Source organism: Ursus arctos, unplaced genomic scaffold (assembly GCF_023065955.2).
Source record: "Ursus arctos isolate Adak ecotype North America unplaced genomic scaffold, UrsArc2.0 scaffold_1, whole genome shotgun sequence".
Classification (NCBI taxonomy): Eukaryota; Metazoa; Chordata; class Mammalia; order Carnivora; family Ursidae; genus Ursus; species Ursus arctos.
In genome coordinates, this window is record NW_026622763.1 from 104502360 (window position 1) to 104525876 (window position 23517).

The 23517-nt window shown below is 49.9% G+C and overlaps 1 protein-coding gene across 9 annotated transcripts in view; it reads left to right on the top strand.

Annotated features, from left to right (window-relative positions):
- AGAP1 (ArfGAP with GTPase domain, ankyrin repeat and PH domain 1) overlaps positions 1 to 23517 on the top strand; it is a 523916-nt gene that overhangs the window by 224758 nt on the left and 275641 nt on the right. The gene's annotated exons all lie outside the window — the stretch shown is intronic.

A 23517-nucleotide genomic window follows, 5' to 3' on the forward strand; every position in this document is an offset into this window, starting at 1 on the left:
AAAGAAAAATTGACAGAAGATACACTTTTTTTTTTTTTACTGGCGTATAATAAACACTTATTATTTAGTCCATCATACTCTTTTCATAGAACTCACCAAGAATTTTGTTTAGCCCGATGACACCCCAGGTGCCTTGCTTTAGTGTGTGCAGCCCTGGTCCGACCCTGGGGCCGAGCGGGTGGCCATGCAGGGCTAGGGCGGAGCCTTCGCCATCAGCCTCTCTGCCTGGCTCTCGCTCTCCCTGCGGGGACACCGTGGGTTCTTCGTGCAGCCTGGTGTTGATGAAGAGGTCAGTGGCAGAATCAGGCTGATACTCCTGGGCAGAGCGAAGGGAGTCGATCAGTTTTGGGAAATGTCGATATTCTCACAGAGGTGAGCCGTGGTACTGGAAGTGCTGAGTTGTGGAATGACTGTGATCACTGAAGGAGCGGAGGACCCTTCAGAGGGCTCATACGTGCTGCTTCTCCAGGCGCCCAGCAGTAGGCTGGGGGCACATAGAAGAGTGTTGTTTTTTGAGTTTTGGGTTTTTCCCCCCTCCTGTATTTTCCCAAGGTTGAGGGCTTTTCCCTGTTATTTTCATTTATTTATTTTTTGCTTTTACCCTTTATTTTCTCCCACTACATAAATTCCAGTAGAGATTGTAGCATTCAGATCATGTTTTTGGGTTTTTTTTTTTAAGATTTTAAGTAATTTCTACACCCAGTGCGGGGCTCAGACTTATATCCCCGAGATCGAGAGTCGCACGCTCCACGGACTGAGCCTTAGATCGTGACATTCTCAGTTTCTTGATGTGGACAGTGGGACTTACTACACTTTTGGTGCCTCAGATGGGAAGCCTGTCAAATCCCAGCCTGTTCTATACAGATGGTGTCTTTTATCAGATTACTTACAAACGGAGTGTTGAGACTCCACAAGGAAGTAACATCTAGTTCGGAGAGCTCTGCAGTGTTCGGCCCCGGGAATGGTGTCAACACGGGCAGAACACCGAGCAACGAGAGAAGTGAGGGACGCGGGGCGGTTTCATCAGAGCGAAGAGCAGTGTCCGCCGTGGGAGGGCGGCTTTCACAGACTGGGCTGCGAGGGCCAGAGAGGGCTGTTTGACCAGCCCCTGAAATTGAGAATGTTGAGGGACGTGGAGGTGAAGTCCTGGCCCGGGTTCTGGATGCCTTCAGCCGTTTGCTGGGCACTGAGGTGGGTGCTCAGGGCCCGCGGGAGGGGAGCGCAGCTCCGAAGTGAGGCAGTTGTGCACCGCTGTGGAGGAATCCTTACTCCGCAGGGCTGCGGGATGGTGTTTTTTGTTTTTTTTTTTTATGGAGAAAGGAAAGGAAAGCTTGCTGCTACAGTCCAGTTTGAAAAGCATTGATCTCCTAGTCTACGGCCATGCCACCCTGAACGTGCCCGGTCTCGTCTGAAAAGCATTGATCTCCTAAACATGTCCCTGACTCTAGACCTATAAATATATCCCTGATGGAATCCGGTCGTTCTGAAGCGTGAGCGAGAACTCCCAGGAAGTAGGACTTGCTCGTGCTGGGTCTGTGGCTGGGCAGTCCCCTCGCCCGGCTCCTTGGGCCACTCTGGCGGTGTTAGGGTTGGTGTTAGGGGGAGAGTGGTGGGCTCCATGTCTTTGTTTGCTTTGTGCTCTTTTTCCTGGACACGCCCTGTCCCCAAATGGTGATTAAAGAAACGCAAGCAGGTAGTTCTCCCAGCTCACCTGCTGTGCGGTGTGAAAACAGTGAGGAAGCCTTTGAAATGAAGTGCTATGCAAAAGAAATCTTTAGGGTAATACACAATGAACGTAAGCTATAAAATCCCATGGCTCACGGACGGAGGGACCGTTGAAAAACCCCAGTCAAATGAGTACGGACAGCTCCGTGTGCCGCTGCTCCCCCAGTTCGGTGACAGTGCGGAAGCACAAGCAGAAGGTCCTTGCTAGTGCTTTCCGGTCCGTGGCTTCTAGAACTGGTCGGGGCTGAGGCGGGAGGTAGCTTGGTTGCTGCTCCAGTGAGTCAGCCCCAGGAGGCAGAAGGGCATTGCCCTCGGCCGCTAAAATAGCATCACATTCTTTGCATGGATTTTGCTTTTCAGAGTTATGCTTTGTGTCTGTTTCTGTTAAAATACACATTGATGCATATTTTATATGTTATCTATTTACATATACTTAAAGGAGTTTAGTTTTTCTCATTAGAATAACACTTATTTATAAAAATACAGAAAACCAGGGGCACCTGGGTGGCACAGTGGGTTAAGCATCCAACTCTTGATTTCGGCTCAGGTCGTGATCTCAGGGTCCTGAGATGGAGCCCCGCGTCAGGCTCTGTGCGCTCAGTGGGGAATCTGCTCAGGGTTCTCTCTCCCTCTGCCCCTCCCTCCACTCGCACACATGCGTGTGCTCTTTTTCTCTTTAAAATAAATAAAATCTTTTAAAGAAAATACCGAAAACTATAAAGGAGCCAATTAAAATCAACTGTGATCCCGCCATCTAGTAATAAACATTTTATTGAATGCCTGTTGAGTTGCCTTTCAATACTTTCAACACAAAATTGGGACTTCGTTGGGTGTCCTTTGAAATAGCTTGCTTTAAAAAGACCTAAGAGTAGTTACTGTTTTATTTCATTTCTTCTAAAGCCTGTGTTTTTACGACCTCACAGCATTCCTTTCAGAAACTTGCGTATACCAGCATGGGTTGACCAGCCCTGCAGACAGAGGCTGGTCTTGAGACTCACCTTCCCCAGATCTGCTCCGTACCTAACTCTTGAGTGCGTGGCAGAAATGCCCACTTCCTGCTTAGAGCGTCTTAGATCTGTACCTTTTAGGTCAGGTGTGGTCAGCTGTGACCTCCTCGGGCCCACCCAGAGCCCCTGGTGCACGGGGTTGCACCGCTTCTCCCTGTTGGATGCACGGGCCACCTCTCCTGTATCCCTGGTCACCAGTCAACTTGGGGCTACAAGCTGGCTCCGGGTAGACTTTGCCACCAGAAGCCACTGGCCTGAAAACCTAGGGGGTCCTTCTCTTTAGTGTACATTTCTCATGGGAAATGAAGACTTGATATCATTAAATATGTATATTAGACAAAAATTACAAAGGACCAGATAGGCCTTTTTTCCCCCACTCCCTTTTCTGGCAAATGAACAAAACTAGGCCAGTTTCTATAAAAATCCATTTCTAAATCTCATGTATTCATTTGTCCAAATATAAAGTCGTCTAAAATACAAGATTTAAAAACAAAATTGAGGCTTAAATTGAAGGGCGAATCTTAAAACTCAGAATCATTTCAGAATTTTATGAAAACTACTTAGAAAAGCTAGTAGATTTGGTTTAAAAAAAAAGTCTTTGGTGGGTTATCAGTCAGTGCGAGGATATTAGCGTTGAAGTAACAGATTCCAGAGCCGGAAGTGTCCGAGCCGTGGCCTGAGGTGGTGTGGGTGGGCTGAACATGCCGTGGTCCCCCCCCCCCCCCCCAGTAGCACAGCCTCGTCCCTGGAGCCTGTGAACGGCGCCTGCAGCACGAACCAGGGACTGGTAGATGTGGTTAAGGGTCTTCAGATGAAGGGGTGGTCCTGGATGATGGGGCTGGGCCCAGACGGCAAGTGCACGAACCCTTGGAGGAGGAAGGCAGAGATGGGGCCGCCCACGGAGAGAGGACCCCTGAAGGTGGGGGTGTGAAGATGGGGCTGACAGGGACCAAGTGAAGCAAGCAGTAGATCTCCGCTCGAGCGTCTGGAGCAAGCACAGCCCGGCCAGCACCTCGATTTCGGCCAGCAAGGCAGGTCTGGACTCGGTCCCCAGAGCCGGGCGAGAATGTCTCCTGCAGCCTGCCGGGCCTTGCTTGAGCAGCCCTGGGAAGCTGCTACAGATGGGAAGAGGCAAGGTGACTCGAGAGGGAAGGGATGAGATCTCGGGGAGAAACGTGTCTCAGCTGTGCCCGAGGTGTGGCTGCCCTGGGCTCCTGGGAGCTGACCCCCACCGCACCTGTGCACACCTGGAGCCGGTGCATCTCCAGGAGCCCGTGGGCCAGCCACGTAACTGCAGCCCGGTGACCGCAATCACAGGACCGCAGAAGCGGCTTTCTGCAGGCGAGAAGCAGCCGCTCTCTACCCCAGGGAGCGGATGGCTGTGTGCTGACAACAGGGAGGTGGGGGGAGAGCCCGCATCTGGGCCCAGCCCAGGGAGCTCAGTCCAGGGACGCGGGCGGCCCACCCGCTGGCTGTTTTCCACAGTCCCGGTACCCTCATCTGGGACCGTCAGCCCTCGTGTGACCAGGGGTCTCCGTGGTTCCTGCTTCCCGCTCCTCACCCAGCTCCACCCTCCCGTCTCGTCATCCTCATCAGTGACCTTTCTCCCTGAATCCAGGGGCCATGTTCAGTCCCCATGCTGCCTTCACCTAGTGGCCTGGACACATGCACCCTTCTGTCCTGTGACACCTGACCCCCACACCTGTTTTTGTTTTAGCTCAGTGCACCTGCTATTCCCTGGGTTTCTACTGTGTGCAGCCTTCCATCGATGACCTTCAGTGAGAGCTGGTCCCAGGCCGCCACATGTCCCTCTGCAGTGGCTCCAGACGGGTCCAGATCCACGTCAGTGCCACCGGAGATGTAGTTAAGGGGCAAGAAACTGTGAGGTTTCTGCCATGCAGCAGTGAGGAAAAGGGGAGTCAGGCTGAGCCCCCACGGCAGGGGTTTGCCGAGAACTGTGTGTGTCCATCAGCCTGCTCGCCACGTGATACTGGGCCCCTGGGCGGCACTGACCAGCTGGAGTGGAGGCCGGCCATACGCTGCCCATCGGCCTCGCCAGTGCCTCGCAGCCCCAGGTAGCCTTTTCAGAACACAAAAAACGTGTTCGAAGTAGTACAGCTGGCACGGGATGCTTTGTGGACGGGTAGGAAGGTATTCTCAGATGAGGCTATAGGAATCAAAACACGTTCTCATTTTAGCTTTACTGTATTTTGTATTTTATCCTTCGGCCTTTCCTGTTTCAAAACCAGCACTGTGGAAGAAGGAAGCCGTGTCCGAGGTGTCAGAGACAAACCTCAGAGTTCAGGTGGAATTATTTAGCTGTTCTGTTGAGAAGGTAGTTGAAGTAAATGAATGTCCCAAGGCCCAGATGTTTTTGTGACTTTGCGAATGACAAGACAAGCTAAGCCGTCGCTATGACGTGACTCACAGAAACTTCAGTGTCTCTTGAACTTCCTACTTGATTCTGTGGAGACAGCTGTTACTGAGTAGCTGCTCGCCCGTCGGCACGTGAGGCCGGTGACATGGGATCCAAGTCTCGTCCTTGCTGAGTCGGTCGCCGAGAAAGCATCGCCTCTGGGTGCCCGTGGATAAAGGCGGACGCAGCCGTCAGAGCTGGGCCCCATCTTTTATCTCCGTATGCGTGACGGTGCAGCAGCTCGCTTCCTCAGTTTGCCCAGCTGTGAAATGGGGAAGCCTCCCCCTTTGCACTTCTTTCTAGGGATGCCCATGATAACTGAAAAACAGCTATCTCTTGCTTCAAGGACTTGGAGAGAAACTACCTGCCTGTTTCAAAGTAATGGAAGTTCTGGGAAGGTGGCAGGGTTCTGAGCAGAAGCGTCTGTCGTCAGATTCATTCGCTCGGCATAGACTGAAGGAAGAGCCAGGAGCAGACAGGCAGAGGCCGCCCTCGGTCCAGATGGAGGACAAAAAGCACTCAGTGTTTGGTACCCAGCCTTTCCCCTCCTGTTCCAGAAGCAGGTTACCTTGAAATAGACTCTAACCTGACTGACTCACTCGGAATGGCTCCCCAGGACCTGTAAAGTGGGTGCTGAATCACATCCTTCCCAGGTACAGCTCCCGGAGATGGCCCGGCACTAATTAACTGAGTACTGACGTTGGTTTCCTTTCTTGGATCTGCACCTAAAAAATTAAAAAAAAAGTCTTGAAAATACTACCAAAATTTATCAGGTTTTTTCCCCCTGCTTGAAGATAAATATTTATCTCATCTGCTGGTCAGTTCCACCCAGTTCTTTTTCTGGGGCCTTTAGCAAATATAAGCAGCATTGACAGACTAGTTAGTTACTAGTTAGGACTTGAGCAAAAGCTGAATTCCTTAGCCTGGCTCACGCTGATAGGTGACCCTGCCATTAAAAAGCCAGGTCCGTGAACTTACTGTATTAAGTCTTAAAGAGAAAATTTACACAATAGCTAGCTTTTCTCTGGAAAAGTTTGCACGTTTCCCTGCCCCAGAATGTGGCACATGTCTAAGAAGGAACCCACGTCTGGAAAACCCATAGAATGGAAATGCAGCCATCCTAAGTCTGTGGTGTTATCCGGTCCCCTCTCTGGAGTAGAGGACAGGTGTGCTTGTGGAGATGGGGCCTGGCCGATCCACTGTGAGCAGTGCTGCGGACAAGTGGCCGCGTGTGCGGGGTGGGCGCCCCTCCAGCGCCCCCGCCCAGTCCGTGCAGACGTGGGCACCACAAGTAGACCAGTGGGAACATAAGAACCAAAACCCAGACCTTTCAAGTGTACAGCCTGAGAACTGCTGATGGTAAAGCGATCAAGGATTGAGAAATGAAGCATTTAAAATGGAAATAACGCCAGTGCTCTGAAGTCGAGCGTGGTTTAAATGCAGTAATTAACATAGTTGCCAGGCTGCTCCCAATTACCTTCGCTACGGCGGGCCGCCGTCATCTTTATGGCTTTGATTCCAATCAGAGCTTTCCAATGAACTTATGTTGGTGTTTTCAGTGAAGTTTCACCGTAGAAAACAGATGTAGTTCGAAAGTCATTATAACCGTTTTTCATCCTGTGGAAGAAAATCAAGATGCGCGAGATGTGTGCGCCACAGGAGGGAAATCCGGAAGGTGACAGAGAGGTGGGACAGTCCTGCCTCGTCCCTTCCCTCATGTCTCCTGGCCGGTGCCTGGGCCCCGGGAGCGAGGCCGCCCGCACCCCGAGGAGGCCACGGTTCACGTGTGACAGCATCAACCTGGGAACATTGAGAGCTTCCGAGAGCCAGATTTGTTTTTTCGTGGAAAAGATTCCTTTCGTTAAAATTCTGGGAAAGCTGTAGGGGGAGGTTCGCGTAGTCGGGATGCAGATGGTCGTGTGTTAGTGCTGCGGGGGTGGAAGAGGCTGTCTCATCTGCCAGCAGCCTCGTGGGACAAACGAGGGAGGTCAGAGGGGTGCGGGAGCCCACGGGTCCTGCCACGGGCACCGGCCACTGATGAACCATGACCTTGCACAAATACCGCCCCCCCCCGGCTGTCCTCGTCCACCACGAGGCACAGAGCTGTGGGGTCACCCTCAGTGGGGGGAGATCTGTATCCTTTTTGCCTTCTTGTGGTGCCCTGATGACTGACGTTAACGGTCATGAGTGCATCTTAAAACAACGAAGATCTGTTTTTATTGGGACCGTTCTCTAAAAACCGTGGTTGTAATGACATTCTTTCCGTTGGAACAAGAAAAACAGCATCTTCAGGACAGAACGAGTCACCACAGAAAGTTCGGGAAGGCTGCACTCCGTCTGCCATCACTGCCTGCCTTCCTCCATCCTCCAAGCGGCAAGCGCTTCCTAGTTCCCGGGCCAGCCGACCTTCCTCTCCCTCCTCCCCAAGAGCGAGAGTTAAAGGCAGTCTGTTCAGGCCTGACCTCCAACCCACTAGCTGCCCTGGCGCACCCGGGTTTTCCCCGGGGACCTGGGACAATGGACAAGCCATGGTTTTGGCCGAAATTGTACGTTGGTGAGATCAGTCAAGAAATTAGTCTCCTGGAAGTATTTCAAAGATAGAAAAGTGTTGGAAACGAATTTCAGGAATTTGGGACATAATTTCTTTCAAGGGGGTGCTGTCTGTCCTTCAGTGTCATACAGACGTACAGCTCAAAGACAGCCCGTTGATTCTTCCTAGGTGTTTCAGTTTCCCAGCACCTGGGATTGCCGCGTATGTCTGCTAACTCCGGTCCTTAAAAGGTTCTCCTACAGTGTTTTCTGAGTTTCTTAGAAAAAACAGACACGGGGCGTTGGACTCCTCGGGAGACTGGGTTTCATTTTGTTTTGAGGACATGCTTGGACTCGAGATCCTCTGTAGAGTTCGTTTTACTTTAATGAGTTCTACAGGAATAGGAAGTGGGTCTGTTTCAAAATCTTGGTCACAGAGGCTGACATATGGTGACTTCTCCATAAAGTTCAGTGAAGAAGGGGAATAACAAAGAAGGGGGCTGGTTTGTAAACCCCGTGGGGGAAGTGGTCTTGCCTCCAGCCCACCTTCCGAATCCAGGCGGGCGATCCTACTCTGGGTCCCCCTGTGGCCTAGACTAGAGCTCAGATAATGATTCTTTCCTGTCAGAGGCCTTGGCGAGTTCTTGGCACCTCCCACAGTGGTCTCCATGCTTGGTTGGGACTGTGAGCTGCTCTCTGGGGGGGGGGGGGGGGGTTCCTTTTTTTTTTTTTTAAAGATTTTATTTACTTATTTGAGAGTGAGAGAGAGAGCACAAGAGGAGAGAGGGTCAGAGGGAGACGCAGACTCCCCGCTAAGTGAGGAGCCCAATGCGGGACTCGATCCTGGGACTCCAGGATCATGACCCAACCCGAAGGCAGTCGCCCAACCAACTGAGCCACCCAAGCGCCCGGGAGGGTTTCCTAAGTCGAAGGCTGTTACGCAGGGTTGACGGCAGTGAGGGGAGCCGGGATTCCTGACTGCAGCACCTTGTATCCCCACGAGATTCACGCACTGGTCCGGTGGCTCCGTGTGGACTGTGGAGCACCAGCTGTGTGCCAGCCCGTGCCCCCAGGGGCAGTCCAGTGGGAGTGAGACACTGAGGGCCCTTCCTGTCCCGTCGCTCCTCTGCACAGCTGTGCTCCTACCTAGAAGGGTAAGCTTCGGGGGCGTGCCTTACTGGTGAGTTCTCACACACTTTATCCTGTGAGCGTCTGCTCTCTGGGGAGAACGGCCTGGACCCTGCAGAGAAATGTGCAAGTGAAGACAGATTTCCTGAGTTATTCATACTGGAGAGGGCAGATGTGGAACAAACCAGAAAAACAGCTGTGAAGAGTTCTGCCCACGGTTGAGCCCTCAGCCCCCTCCTCCTCATCAGCAGATACCCTTGCGCCCATCTTTGGGGACACACAGAAGCCACTGTTTCAGATGGGAAGCTCCCCAGTCTCCTCCAGCTCCACCGTGCCCTGTGCTGCTGGTGCCCCCGCCGCCGGCCCAGTACCCTGCCGTGGCTGTTCTGCCGCGGGTCGCCTCGCGTGCCCGAGCCGCTCCTGCGCGCAGGTGCAGACATGCAGACCCTTCCCCAGTGTCGCCCGGGGCGTAGTGGCTGTGTATGTCCTTATTTTGAGAAGGTACATGTTGGAATATTTAGGGCTGAGGGCAGTGACGTCTGTGACTTACTTCGTTCCGTTAGCAAATGTGGCAAAGTATTTGCATATGTCGGATGTCGATAGTGGGTTTGTAGTTTAGCTGTTCATTTGTATTATTACATTTTACGATATGCTTGAAAATGTTCCTAACACAGCGGGGGTGTGGGGGGCGGGGCTTTCCATGACCCCTGCTGGCTCCATCCTGGGCTCCTCTCCTCTTTCCTCTGACCCAGCCAGCTTCGTGTGGGCGTGTAACGGAGGCTGCTGGGTCTCTGCCAGCTGAGCTTGAGACCGACTCATCCGCTGCCCACTTGGTGTCTCGTGGGCATCTTGGAGGCACTTCTGGCTCAGCACATGCCCCTTCCATCTCGGGGTCCTGTGCATCTACCCCGATATTCAGCTGGGGCACGGTCTGGCTCCCCTCTCTGCCTTCCTCCCCGTGTCCACCGGTCATCAGGGTGTGTTGGTTTAACTGCATGGCTGTCTGGTCACATGTCTCGTATGGCCGCCACCAGTGCCCTTGCCCCATCTTCCCCCCCACCAGGGATCCTGTCACTTTGTACACTTTGTAGGTGTCCTTCCCCCAGTCCTCCCAGTGTGGCCAGAGGGGCTTTTTAAATTCATGTGAAATCAGAGTCGCCTCCTGATGTCTTTTCAGACTCCCCACTGTGCTGGCTATGGAGACCCCAGTCTGAGTGGAGTCTGCATCCGGGCTCCTCTCCTTTCCTGGGACCCTTGCTTTCCCTCAGCTCCAGTGCCACTTTCTCAGGAAAGGTCTCTTTCCTCCCACATTCAGCTCTTAGCTAGGAACCCGAACACAGGCTGGCCTGCCCACTGCCCGCCTTGCTGCCCCGGACCTGGGCGAGGTGCAGTGTCCTCAGTGAACGGAGGTGACGACAGGGCACCTGCCGTGAGTTAGTTATGGCACAATGCCTAGAGCAGACCTTGACAACGGGCTTAGGGGCTCAGCAAGCTTAGTTACGATCATGATCCGAGTGATGTCCCTACAGGAGCGGGGACCATGTCCAGACTCGAATCCATGTCCCCAGCTCCATGGTGGTCCTTCAGATGTGGCATATACAGATAAGGAAACTGAGTCACAGAATGGCTCCGTCCGTCTCCAGCTGTCCAGGTCATCAGTTGCAGATGGGGGCCAAGGTGTCTGGCTTGGACACTCACGTCTCTCCCTGTTGCACTCACCACCTTTGTTAGGGGGATCAGTAAATTCAAGAATCCAAATGGAGTCATTAGCAAAGAGTCCTCGGGAGCTTGGTGAATTGTCACAAGAGAACTTGGGAGAGGAAATCCTTACAGAAACATTGAGGACCGGGCTTTTTAAATAGCAGCTTTACCGAAATGTAATTCACCTGCCTGCACCATTGCCTGTCAGAGTTGGGTTTTCACTTTTGTCTTGGCTTTTTGCCACAGCTTCCCTCGGGGTGTTTGTAATCCGAAAACAGTTTGTGATTAGTGCAGTTTACTTTTTGTGCCATATGAGGTAGATATTTCTCATCCTAGCTTGTTCTCCTGAAGCTCTTCAAATAGCATTATCGGCTGCCCTAGACCATGTCAGAACTCAGCGGCTTCCTGTGGTCTCAAGCACGTGAGCCCCCGGCTGCTCGCGGGGCCGCTAGGTGGCAGCACCAGCCCGGCCGGAGCACCCACCGGGGCTTCCTTCAGGTGAGGTCATCATCCTGGGAGCCTTGCAGGCCAGAGGTGGTGAGTGAATGTGCCACATCAATTTTCATTTGAAAGACACAATTAATGAGATTAGGCATAAAGTGGATGTGAGAGGATGCCGGAAGCTCAGGGCAGACGCCTGGTCGGCTGCTGGAGCGCCCACCTCGCGAGCTGCTTTGCACCACAGGCGAAATCCTCACCAGCTCTGCTCTGAGCGTGCAGTTCATAAAGTCTCCACCTTTACAGAAAAACACTGACGTAGTCCGTAGTTCGTGAAAGGGCCGGACCGCGCAGGCTCAGTAGGGAGAACTTGATAAGGCTGCTCCCGGGAGGCTCAGAATGAAGGTGTTGAGAGAAAGAAGGTAGTGGGTGCCCCTGGGGGGCTGTCCCTCCCAACCCCCACGCCTGCCGTTTCTTGACACAGTCGTGCTCGATTTTATTTCAAGAAGATAGTTGGGTTTTTTTTTTTTTTCCTTTTTTAACAGCTTTCAGAGTAAGTTGAAGAATTTAGGTCTACAAAAATTAATAGCTACAGGTAACCGCAAAAGATACTATTGGCAGATGCAGCAAAAAATATATTTCCACAAAAAATTGGATTTTGCACATAAAACTTAGTAATACTAATAAAGACAGGTCATTACCAGTTTTAAGCCAAATAAGCAAACTCAAAGAGATCCGCTGTCAGTGTGAATCTCGGTGGTTTTTTATTTTTTTGAGAAGTGTAAATCAGCACCGCGGATTTGCTCCAATCATCCTGCCCCTTCCGACGGCGGGTAGAGTTGCTCGCGCCGAATAATTTACAGTCCCGTGGCAAGGTGTGTTTATATTTAAGCTGTGCAACGGTGTAGCTAATGAGAAAGATAAGAAATTTATAGTCCTTGGTGATTGATAGGATTACTGCCTCGGCATTAATTGGAATCTGAGGGATCACAGCTGTGGGTTTAAGTTAGGGGGGAAAATTACCTTCAGGTAAAGGAAAACTTTTAGATGTGCTTCCGAACATTTTAAAGATAATTTTCCTGCTGACAGTATGGTTGGTGGTAGAAACAGTTGCTCCTTGCCAGGGCGTGGGTAATTACACAGAGATAATGATGGCGTTTCCTTCGTGACCTCCCTATGGTAGGTGGTTATAAGTGTGGGGGAAAAAATTAAATACTGTGGAGTTTTTTAAATGGCTTTAAAATTTTACATGTATAATAATAAAATTCTCTATGGCTAACTCTTTGCTAAATATTCTCTGAAATATTTAAGATGGTAGGGAAAAAAAAAAGCCCATACTAATAATGGTAGAGGCAAGTCTGTGCTATTAGTCATTGCCTTAAAATTTCCTCGGATTGTATTAAATCTGGGGATGTCCAAAGTAATCTCACAGCTTTCCCTGCCTGCCACTTTTAAATGCACCATTCTTGTTTAAGCTCAGTCTTGTGAAAATGTCTAAATTTCCCCATTAAGTGCTTAAAAAGTAATAAAACTAAAGTCATTAGCCTTCACTCATCAGAGCTGTATCAGGAGAAATATTCTTTGGCGCAATAAATCTGACCAAGGGTTCGACATTCATATCCCTTGGATTCATTCCCTGGAAATGGCCGTTTGAAGGTAAATTGCTTAAGTAGGGCAGTTTAAATTTTTAATACAATCTTATTGTAACTGTTAGCAAATGATTAAAGTGCAAAGGGGCCTTATATGTTCTGTAAGATTTATAATAAACGCTCTATGATGCCTTTTCTGGGCTGAGTTATAGAGGTTATGACAGCTAAATGCTTATAAAGGCCACAAAGTCTCAAATGCAGAGTTGAGTCTTTATAGGAGACTAAATCATGCTTTCCGGATGCAGATATCTTTCCAGGGGACTCTTGTTAGTTCCTGCGTGAATGGTCTTCAGACACCTGCCAGCTTTCTCAGGACAGGTAGTACCCAGTGCTCCTTGGAGCCCACTGCACAGCCCACGGAAGTGGCTTTGAAAAATACAAAAACAGCAAATTACTGTTCTCATCACCAGTTTGCTCATGGGATGAAAATTAATCTTCTCATCAGATGTCTCTTTCCCGGATGGAATGCTTTAAATTTATGATGTGTTCTGGCCTTCCTCTTGTACCATCAGGAGGCTCCAAGCTACCTGCTTGTGAATCGTGGCCCCTGCGATGCTCTCCTTACTTTCTAGACCCAGGGATACAGTGAGATTCCTTGGGCTGTCTGCTGTCCAGCTGTTGATGTGTGTGGATTTGATGTTTGAAGGCACGTGACTGGACAGCAGGACTGGCTCTTCCCTGAGGGCCCACCTGCAGTCCAGGAGAGCCCCAGGGGTGGGCGGGGTGGCCTCGTGGACAGACACCAGGACAAGGTGCAGAGCCTTGTCCTCTTCTGTTCCATATGCACTTGAATCAAAGCCGCAGTTGGGTGCACCTATAATCCATTTGAAGGATAGCTTTAGCTCCTGTACACTTGTATTTTCCCTCTTCTTTTTGGTGTGTTTTTGTGCATCAAAAGAGAAATCCGTTTTAAAGATAAAGACAAGGCTAGCATCTTTTTTCATTTACATTGTATCTTTTTGGGAGGAAGGTCCTAAATACCCAGATTTTCTAAACTTCCTTTCACATGTTTTTTAACATATTAAATTTCCTGGGCTGAAATTTGTCTTTTACTTAGACGTCTCATTCATAGGTATTTTGAGTGTCTGCAGTGAAGAGAGAGCATTCCTTTTAAATTAATTTCCTTAATTCCTGAGATAGATATTAATGATTTGAGTTATTAACAAGCACGCATTTGAGTTGTTTTTATCTATCCATGTTGGGTTTTTTTTTCCCCTTAAAATGAATTCCCAAAAGCTTCACTCGGAAAGCTTGTCTGTAAACATATTTCTTGTTATTAGATGAGATGGGATGTGTAGCAGGATCAGTGGAGGAACCTCAGACCCCAGGAGGAGAATCTACCTTCTTTAATAAATAAAAGTCACAGTCACTTCCTTTCTCTTTAAATGGTGTGGAAGCAGCAGTATTGCAGATTTAGTTTTCATAGTTTTTCGACCCTAAGATAAACCTGGTGATGGGTTGCAGTTCAGGTGTGTCTTCTGCTTACGGTCTTCCGAGTAGGATCTGTGCCCTCCTGCAGCAGTAAGACAGGATCAGATAGGAGGTGACTGTCTTCAGCCAGGAGTGCCGTCACTCATGTGCAACTTTGAGTTGTTAACGTCTCTCTTAAACTATTGGGATACAGATGATAACTTTTTGTGACCTGCTAGTTGCTGTCTGACAGCTGAGTCTGTGATTCTCTGACTTGTCTTCCAATGTGTCCACCATGGGTTTTTCTGACGCCATTTTCCTTGGTGGGTTGGAACTGTGATGTCGTCCAGGACAGCGCTCCTCAGTTTTTTGTTAGTGAAAGATGGCGTGTCCCGAGGGTGGGCTAACCCAGCACTGTTGAGTAAAGAAGAAAGGCGTTGAACCTTATGATCTAGTGGGTCATTTTATAACCTTTTATCTACAGCTAACGCATGTACCCCAGGTCAAATAAATTTAGAAATAGATTTACTCTTCTAAAAATAGAGGTATTTAAGTCCCTTTCTCATCCCTGGCAGGACCAGAGAAGTTGACGATAATCAGGTGTCATGTTCCTTGTGGTAGGAAATCACCATCTTCTCTAGGAACCTATGAGGAAGACAGTGAAGGACTATCGTGTTTCACTAGGATGAGAAAAAGACTTGGTAATGTCCCTCCCATAGGACTCTAGTATCTTGGTGTGCCGGTGATGCAGTCAGTTTGCAAACTTGTGATGGTAGACGTATCTACAAGACAAGACTCTGAGTGAAGAGCCGTGAAGTGGAAGATTCCATTGACGTCAAGGTCTACAAAAGGCAAAACCAGTTGATGGCCAAAAAACCCAGAATGGTGGGTTCAGGGAAGAGTGAAGGACTGCTTGAGGTGGGGGGCACAAGGGAGGTCCCCCTGGGGACGGAAACTTTTGAATCTTCATGGCGATACAAGTTCCGTGACTTGTCAAAACTCCCAGTGGCACGGTACAGCTAGGGTTTTTGCATTTTATGGTATGTACATTTAATCTGCAAAAGAACCTTGAACAGTTAATGAGTTAATTATGCGCGTGCTGAAATGTATCGGGTGAAGGGAACTGATGTCTGCAGCAGATTAGAAATGCATCAAAAAATAAGATGGATGGGTCGGTGGGTGGGTGTGGGATAAAGAGCCATACCAACAGCACGCTACGGTTAGGAGACCTAGGTTGTGTGTCAGTGGGCGTTGACTCATTCTGTCAACTTTCTGTGCAGGTTTAAAATTTTTCATTATAGAAATTTAGGAGGAAAAATCAAAACAGTTGTTCCATTTAAAATATTATTGTGGGTATTTTACATTAAACTGGGTCCAGAGAAACTAAATCTCACATGAACGACTTTCCCACTCCCAGGTGGAAGGGGTGTAATATTATCATGAGCTCTTAATTTTTTTAAGATGAGGCTTTCTGGAATTAAAATGCATGCACGATTCTTTTAAGAATTTCCATAATTCATAGAAACTGGCGGTAACAGATCGGGAGAGCTCAACTTCCCCACTGTCACTAAATCACAGCAGATTACAAATTCAAAATCAATCCGTATTCTCCACTGGACTCTAATTAACACTTAAACATTATTAGTCACAAACGTGAAATCTTGATCGGCGGTGACCTCCGGTATTCTAAATGTAAATAAAATTAGATTTAGATCCTTTTTAATTACCTGAGGTGCTGTGAGTAATTACAATGGCAATTGATAAACTTAATTTCTTGTTAAAGAAAAAAAAAAACTTACAGAAAGTTTCTCTACGCGATATACTTAACTCTTCAGTAACCACGATCTATGGAAAAGAATTCTCCAGAATTGTGTGTTAATGAAATAAAATTATTACATCATTTCTTTACTCAGGCCCTCGAGTGCGTGTAACTTCAGTGCCTCATATCGCCGTAAGACCACAGAAGGCAACACTTGCCCAAAGGAAGCTTGCGCGTTTGAGAGGGTGGGTTTCTGGGTGGTGGTGCCGGTTACATAATAATAATTGATGGGCGGCGGGGAGAGCGTTACAATGACTTAATGCACGGAGCCCCGTTGAAGACCAAGTGGAAATCTGTTTTGTCATGTCATCCTTCTTCCTAATTGCATCACACTACATTGTATAATTCAGCCTGTGTGTCATTGTCACTTGTTCAAAGGCCTCGCGCGCGGGGGCCACCACCACTGGCTCATTATTAACGGAGCCGGGGGAGAGGAATAATTTTCTCCGGTTCCAACCAAGACATCTTCTCTCCCACTTTAAGAGGGAAATGTCTTTTTTATGGAGATTGTTGTAAGGATAATTATTTCTGGAAATAGGAAAACAGCTTCAGTTGTGATAGATAAGTCCATTTTTCTTGAAAGTTAGAAGATCTCTGAAGGAGAATGTGCTTGTGGCAAGCGGGGAGATTAGAGAAATTCCTAAGCTCCTTTTTCCCTTAAACATGTATCTTCAAGTAAGAAGCAAATTAGACCCGATGAATTGGGCTAAACCAATATTAATCAAAGGCTGTTAACTTTTTAAAGACAAGGAAACCTGGGGACTGCGCCTCACTGTACCCGGGTCCAGTTCTCTGGTTTCAGAACCTGACGGCTCATCCATCCTCTCGTTTTGGGCCCTTTCTGTCTGTTCCTCGCTGATCCTCGACTCATCTCACTTTAAATTTTTGTGCAATTTCTTTGGCCCGAGTAACTTAGCATAATCAGTTTTGAGCGTCTGTCATTTTTTTGAGGCACCTTCCCCGTTTCCATGTTTGAAGATCCTTCCGTCAGTTCTATGTTTATGGGACCGTGTGTCCTGTGGTGACCCCGCGTGTCTGTCCCTTCCCCCGTGAACTGGGTTAGAATGTTCCGTGGTCCAGGACTTCACCTTCTCAGCAGGAGCAATGTACGCGGCGAGTCGCCGGGTGCGGTGGGAAGGGCGCGGAGCCTCGCCAGGCTCGAGGAAGAATCCTGGGACGAGCTTTCACCTTCGGGGTGTCAGAGACAGTTCTGCTCTGGAATCATCAACTTCCTCCACAAGACAGCTTGATGAGTTGAGAAGTGACAGGCTCGTTTTTCCCCTCTTTGTTTAAGCCATTTATCTTTCAGACCCTGCCTGCCATCTAAGTTGTATTGCCAATTTATTGGGATATTCACGTGCCTCGTCTTGAAAGACACTGATTTGCATCCAACTTGAGAATAAGTGAGAGAGAAAGTTAATCATGTCGTGGCCTTTTGAACGGGTGTGCGCGGGGGTGAATTGTAGCATTTGGAACGCTTGCTACTCAGCGTCTGTGCCCAGCGCCGTGATAACCAGCTCTCGGTGGGAATAGCCTGTGACCCAGTCCCGAAAGTGTCCCTCTTTGCAAGGTCTTTAATTTATGCTTTCTGCACATCTTTCTCCATTTCAGATTAACCTCACCCACATTAGCTACTTTCTAGCTCTGCCGACTTAATGATTATTTATTCAATACAGTGGAATAATCCTACTGAATGCTGCATGGCCGCTGAGTGAAACGCTGCCCAGTCCTGTCATCGTACGGCAGCCTATTAAGACAAGAGCGAAGGGCTCTGACGTCTGAGCTGGCGAGTCCTGAAGGAGAAGTCCTCTGTGCATAGGTCCGGGGGACCAGCCAGCATCTCAGCCCCTGTCCGGGTCTCCACACCTGCCAGAGGGACCAGCTCCTGCCACCCAGCATCTCCCCCTGCCCCCCGGCCTGTAAGTGCTCAGACTGCCACCTTCTCCTGGTTCAGAGCCTAGCGGAGGCCTCACGCCAGACTCGCGTGCGCTGGAAGGTGTGTGCACCGTGTGCTGTGGACTGCCCACTCCGTGGGCATGACACTTCTTGTGGTTCGTGCCTCCCTGGCCATCTTTGCCAGTGCTTCCTGCTTTTAAGTGTTCTTCAGTGTTCCCGCAAGATATATAGTTTTTCAGTGTTTCCCTTTTGAGAATTACCCCGACTTTGTTTCCACCATAAACATGTGCCTGTCTTTAAAGCTGTTCCTGCTGCCACAGCCGGTCATGGATCTGCCACACTGGTGCCCAGAACATCGTGTCGAATTCTGTGACGAGTGAGGGGCTCGAGGGTTCTAGGCCAAGGCCGATGAGCACTCTGTTTCTTGATGCCCCCGTAAAACGTCATGGAAAAAGCTGTGCTGGGCGTCCTGGCTACTCGGTCACTCTTTGCAGTGGTGGGGACGGCAGCTTCTCACGATCTCCGCTTGTCCAGTGGGCTGCCTGGCACATGCGGCCGCTCCATGACGTCATGAAAGAATAAACAGGGAGTGGGTGGGATGCCGTGAAGCCTGGTGAGGATGCCTCCCCAACACACAGAAGGTAAAAGCAGCCAGCCCCACGTAGTGGACATAGAATGAGTAGCACTCAGACATGACCTGGAGTGTTCGGGGGGCCTTCTGGGGTCACTGGTGTCAGTGCCGCACCCTCTGGGCCATGCATACCTCGTGGATTTTATCCTAACCTCACCTGTGGCGGGGCAGAGCTGGGATGCCTCCTTCCTTCCCTCTGTTTCCTCCTGGGAGTCACCACTCAAGTCCTTGGTGCCCCTTCCTGTTTGGAGAGCCAGGGGGCCTTTAGTTGCTAAGCAGCACGGTGGGCACAAGTATACTTTGGGTGGCTGGGGCTTTCTGGAGCCCAAGCCTGTCCCAGCCTGGTACCCTGCTTCTCTGGGCCTGCTCCGAGCATCACATTTACGCCGGATGCTGGGTGTGATGGTGTCCCTTCCGAACCTCCTGTCCTGGACAGCCAGCCAGAGACACAGAAGAGGTCATTCCAGCTGGAGTGGGACTTGGATGAATACCCCTCCTACTCCCTGAGCATAGAGTAGACCTGGAGAATATTTAAACTGGGGAAGTGTGCAGAGAGGATAGACCAGCCAGGAGCCTGCCCAGTAAGGAGGGATGACGTGGTGAAGGTCTCAGACAGGGTGCTGGTGGGGTCCATCAGCTGGACAGATGTGGCTGCGAGTGTGGAGCCCCGGGAAGACCAGACGGCACGTGACGAGGGGAGGGCAGAGCAGCTGGAGGACCCCCCAGAAGGTCCAGAACTGACCGTCCTGTCCCGTTGGCACATGGGGCAGGCCAGAGCCGGAGATGCAGTCCTGCGGGGGACGCCAGGCTGTGCCATTCGCAGTGCCTTCCTTTTCTCCTGGGGGAGAGATGCTGACTGAAGCAAATTTGAGCCCCAGCAGCCTGCGCTCAGACTGGCTGTGGGCAGCACCAGCTGAAGGACACTCGACAGTATGGTGTTGGGGTATGTTGACCCTTAACTTTTCAAACATGTGAATTGTTCTGTGAATCTGGGGACCTTGTGTCCTTCAGAGCCTAGAACCCAGCAAGCGGTCAGCGTCGTGGTTCCCGCCACCTGCCAGCCCAGTGTCCGCAGCAACTGTGGGACCCACGTTCCCGTTGGCAGCTGCACTTTCGACTCAACTTTCAGGGCAGTTGTGTTGTGGCCAGACGCGTGAAAGAGAGGTGTGCGTTTCCTGCAGGAGGATTTGACCTCCCCCCTTGGCCACAGATAATAACTTCATGTGAAAATTAGGTATGTGTATAAAAAATATTGGATAGACCATATTTATTTCAGCGTGGGTTTCTCTTAATTTTATGTTCTTTCACTTTCTGTGAAATGGGAAATCCAGCTGCCTTGGACATGGCAGAAATTTCCCCTCGTTCTGAAATTAATGTCGGCAGCCATGACTTTGCTCCGTCCTGAAGGTAACTGTTTATTACAGTCGGCATTTAAATCCCCCGATTAATAGGAGCAATTAAACAATAGCTTCATTTCCAGCAAATTAACAGCCCTAATAGGTAACTGCGACATAAATGAAGATAAATTTGTTTTAATACAACGAGATAAAAAATACAGACAAGAACTGCATCTCAGATTAAGGATTCAGACTTCATTAGTTCGTGGAAAACTTGAGAGCGTCCCCAGAAGAGACGAGAGCGAGCTTGGCTTTTTAACCAGGGCCTGTTTTGGATTTGAGGGGTTTTTTGTTTAGTATAATAGAAATATCGTCATGGTTTGTGCTTAGGTACATGGAAGCTACGTCATCAAAGGATCTCCCCGCCCCCCACCCCTCTCTCCTGAGGACTCACTTGATTCTTGTCCAAAGCCTGTCTGGTTTTCACTGACGAGGAAGCAGATGCAGAGAAGAACATTGCCTTTGTACCCACCCCTAAATTATCTTTACGACCTGTTCGGTTACATGGTGCCTTTCCTTTTTATTAATATTTGTCATAATTAGGAAACTGTTCTGGTGGTTTATGGTTTGTTTTGTAGAAACATGGAAATGAGCAAGCCTGTTCAGGGAATGAAAAATGTCGTGTCGATGCGAACGACGGGGTTGGGATGAGAGCAGTGGGCTGAGGTCACAGGTGGTGGCAGAGAAGGTGAGGGCCCTGCTTCATCCAGGGTGAGGAGCTTCTCCTTGCGGGTCACCGTGCTGCCGGAAGATCTAACGTACGTCAGAGAACAGCCTGTGTTTCTCCAGAGGGTCAACATACTCAGATTTTGGGAACCGTAGCTTAGACTCGTCCAAGTGTCCAACTCTGCTTGGAACGTTTTTGAACTGTGGAGGTTTACCTAAATCCCATCACCGAGGTTCCATCACTGTAGGAGAATGCCTTCTGGTAGCTTTGAATCATAGACCGATGCACGGTCAGCCTAGAGTTCTACACCCCGTGGAAGTATGAGTCAAGAAGCAAGGAAGAGCGGCAGCAGTTCTGGAGATGAGTCTCAAAACAAAAGGTCCGTGTGCTTCTCCGAGCTCTGGTCCGGCGTCCACGCCATGGCGGCTCTGGTACAGCCCCTCGCCCCCTCCCCCCCCCCACGCCCCCCATGCTCCCCCACATCCAGATGGGGAGGACCCACAGCTCCCCTTCCACACCAGGTGTCCTTCCGAAGCCTAGGTCTTGGCACACCAGTCTGTGGGTAGTTTTGCTGGCCCAGGATCAAGCCCATGCTGCCCAGTCCTCTTTGCATCCTGAAAAACGTGTTTCCAGTTGCCCCTTTTAAGCTGCTTCTCCCGCTGCCTTCTCTCCTGACCCCCCCCCCCCCCCGCATCCGCACCGCAGATTCATCTGTTCACTCGTGTGCCTGGCTGGCCAGGACTTGGAGCGTCAGGTACATGTCGGTCCTAGGAAGGTAAATAAAGCTTGGTATCTAGTATTTCCAGAACGGTTTGGAGCTCCACGGAATTGACCCATCGTCTTAGAAGATGAGCAAACTGTATTTTCCGGTTGGCGGGATCTCCATGGGTGTGTAGGTGCCAGGCTGTGGGTCCCTCTGGTTCACTAATGTCATCAAGCCTCAGACAGTCCGAGAGACCATCATGGCTGCACCTCTCCTCACTGCCCTCCTCTCTCTCCCTATCTCTTTTATTTTAGTTGTTTTTTTGGCATAGCTCCCTCTATACTCAAAACTTAGATAATACGAAAACAAATCTGGAGGCACCTGAGTGGATCTGCCTTTGGGTCCTAGGATCCTGGGATCAAGCCCCACATCCGGCTCTCTGCTCAGCAGGGAGTCTGCTTCTCCCTCTCCCTCTGCTGCTCTCTGTCAGATAAGTAAGTAAAATCTTAAAAAAAAAATAAAACAAATCTAAGAGAAGGGGGTAGGGGGTACCAGCAGTACCGAATACGCCTCCTTTCACATTGGCTCACTCAGATCCTCACGGTGAGAAGAATCCCACCTCAGATTTCTTTCCGTTCCTAACGAAGTTACAAATTCAGAACTACATAGATAATTTGGTAATTAATTTCTTCTTAATTAATAAGATAGTTTAATGATCGCTGAACTGTAATTTAAAACTGAGTTGAGACATTAGAGGATCTTTTATTTGTTACTGGAAGATTTACAACCCCTGGTGGCTTCCGTTATTTATGGGAGTTCTCCCCGTGGTTCCAGGGAGGAGCCGTTCAGTGAGAGGCGCGCCGGACGGTACCTTTGGGGACAGAGGTGACGCGTGCCATGGCCTCATCCTCAGTTCCTGCTTTAAAGATATTTCTGTGGAGTAAAATTAGAGTCTCATGCTGCTTGATATTTACAAGTGTGTGTGTTATAAACATTTTAAATACTATTTTTCTTAGATTCATTTATACTTAAAGTCCCATCTCTCGTTGCTTACTCGGGCTGGGCTTTCCATCTTTTCATCTCCCTTCCCCCCCATTATTGGCCTCAACGTGCTGCATACAGCTTTCCACAGCAGCTAAAGAATCATCTTCCTCAAATTTGGCTCAATTTACACCAAATGTCCACTTGGCATCTAATTGGGGCTCTTCAGTGTTAGATCGATGTGCTTTCGGAGTGCTGTCCGTGGCTTCTCCCCGCTCCCTGCCACTCCTCTGCTTCCCAGCGCAGCCCGAGTGCACTGGGGGTGAGCCCCCAGAGCCCCACTTACTCCAGAAGAGGCTGTGGCGTGTACACAGTCGTGCCAACATAGAGGAAGTTGACATTGTAAAGGATGTAATAATGTGGAATATTGAATAGTGAAACATTGCAAAATCTGTTGGCTAGTTACCTCTCTTGCACTGTGCAGCGAATTGGGATGAGGTGAGGTGAAGGGACAGGTCATCTCGGAGCCTGGCCACCCAGGACGTCTGTGCAGGGCGTCTGAGCAAATCACCAGTGAAGGAGAGACTGGGGAGGAGGGCTGCCCAGGGGAGCATTTGAGCAGATCCATCAGTGGCCCGGTGATCTCTGGTGGAAACATTGGAGCCCCTGGTGTGAGGTGAAGAGGATCCCGCTCCTGGGTTGGGAGCTCGATGACCAGGTCATCCTCTCTTCTCCCCCTGCCTCTGTCCCTGTCTTTGCTGCCTCACAGGTGCACCACGTCAAAAGTTCTTGTTAATTGATTAATTCAAGCAAATCATTTAAACCAGAGAAGATACCTCGCTGATTAAATATACTAATATTTATTGGATTATGCCAAAAATGTCATAATCCTTAATGAAACATAAAAGCTTAATTTTGGATGTTGCCTAAGCCAGGCGGTGCCATGCAAACAGCAGCTCAAAGGCAGCCCCTGGCCCCTGGCATCTTTTGCAAGAGAGCAGGAGGCCAGACTTGCTGTGCACCGTCACACATCGGGCTTGGGGGTATTTATTACATCGTCGTCTGTTGAGTGATTTCTGTACGCCAGGCGCTCGGGATCCAGGGAGAAAGTAGAGCTGAGCCCTTCAGCACGGCCCTGACCATGTGCGTGCCTGTGCGTGCCCCTGCACGTGCAACAGTGCCACCTCACAGCGTGGGGAGACTCCGAGGGAGCCACGCTGGCACCTGAGGGTACTGGGGGTGCGGGGCCTCCACTGAGGATCTGGACGGTGAGGGGAGGTGGGGCTTCTGAGAAGGGATGGGAGGTGGAGAGGGGCGTGCTTGAAGCTTTTCTAGGCTTCCTTCTGTGGAAACCAGAGGCAGACGGTCTTGCCCAGCAGGTTCCAGGCAGCGCGGGAGCCCCCGGCTCCCCCCCTTAGCT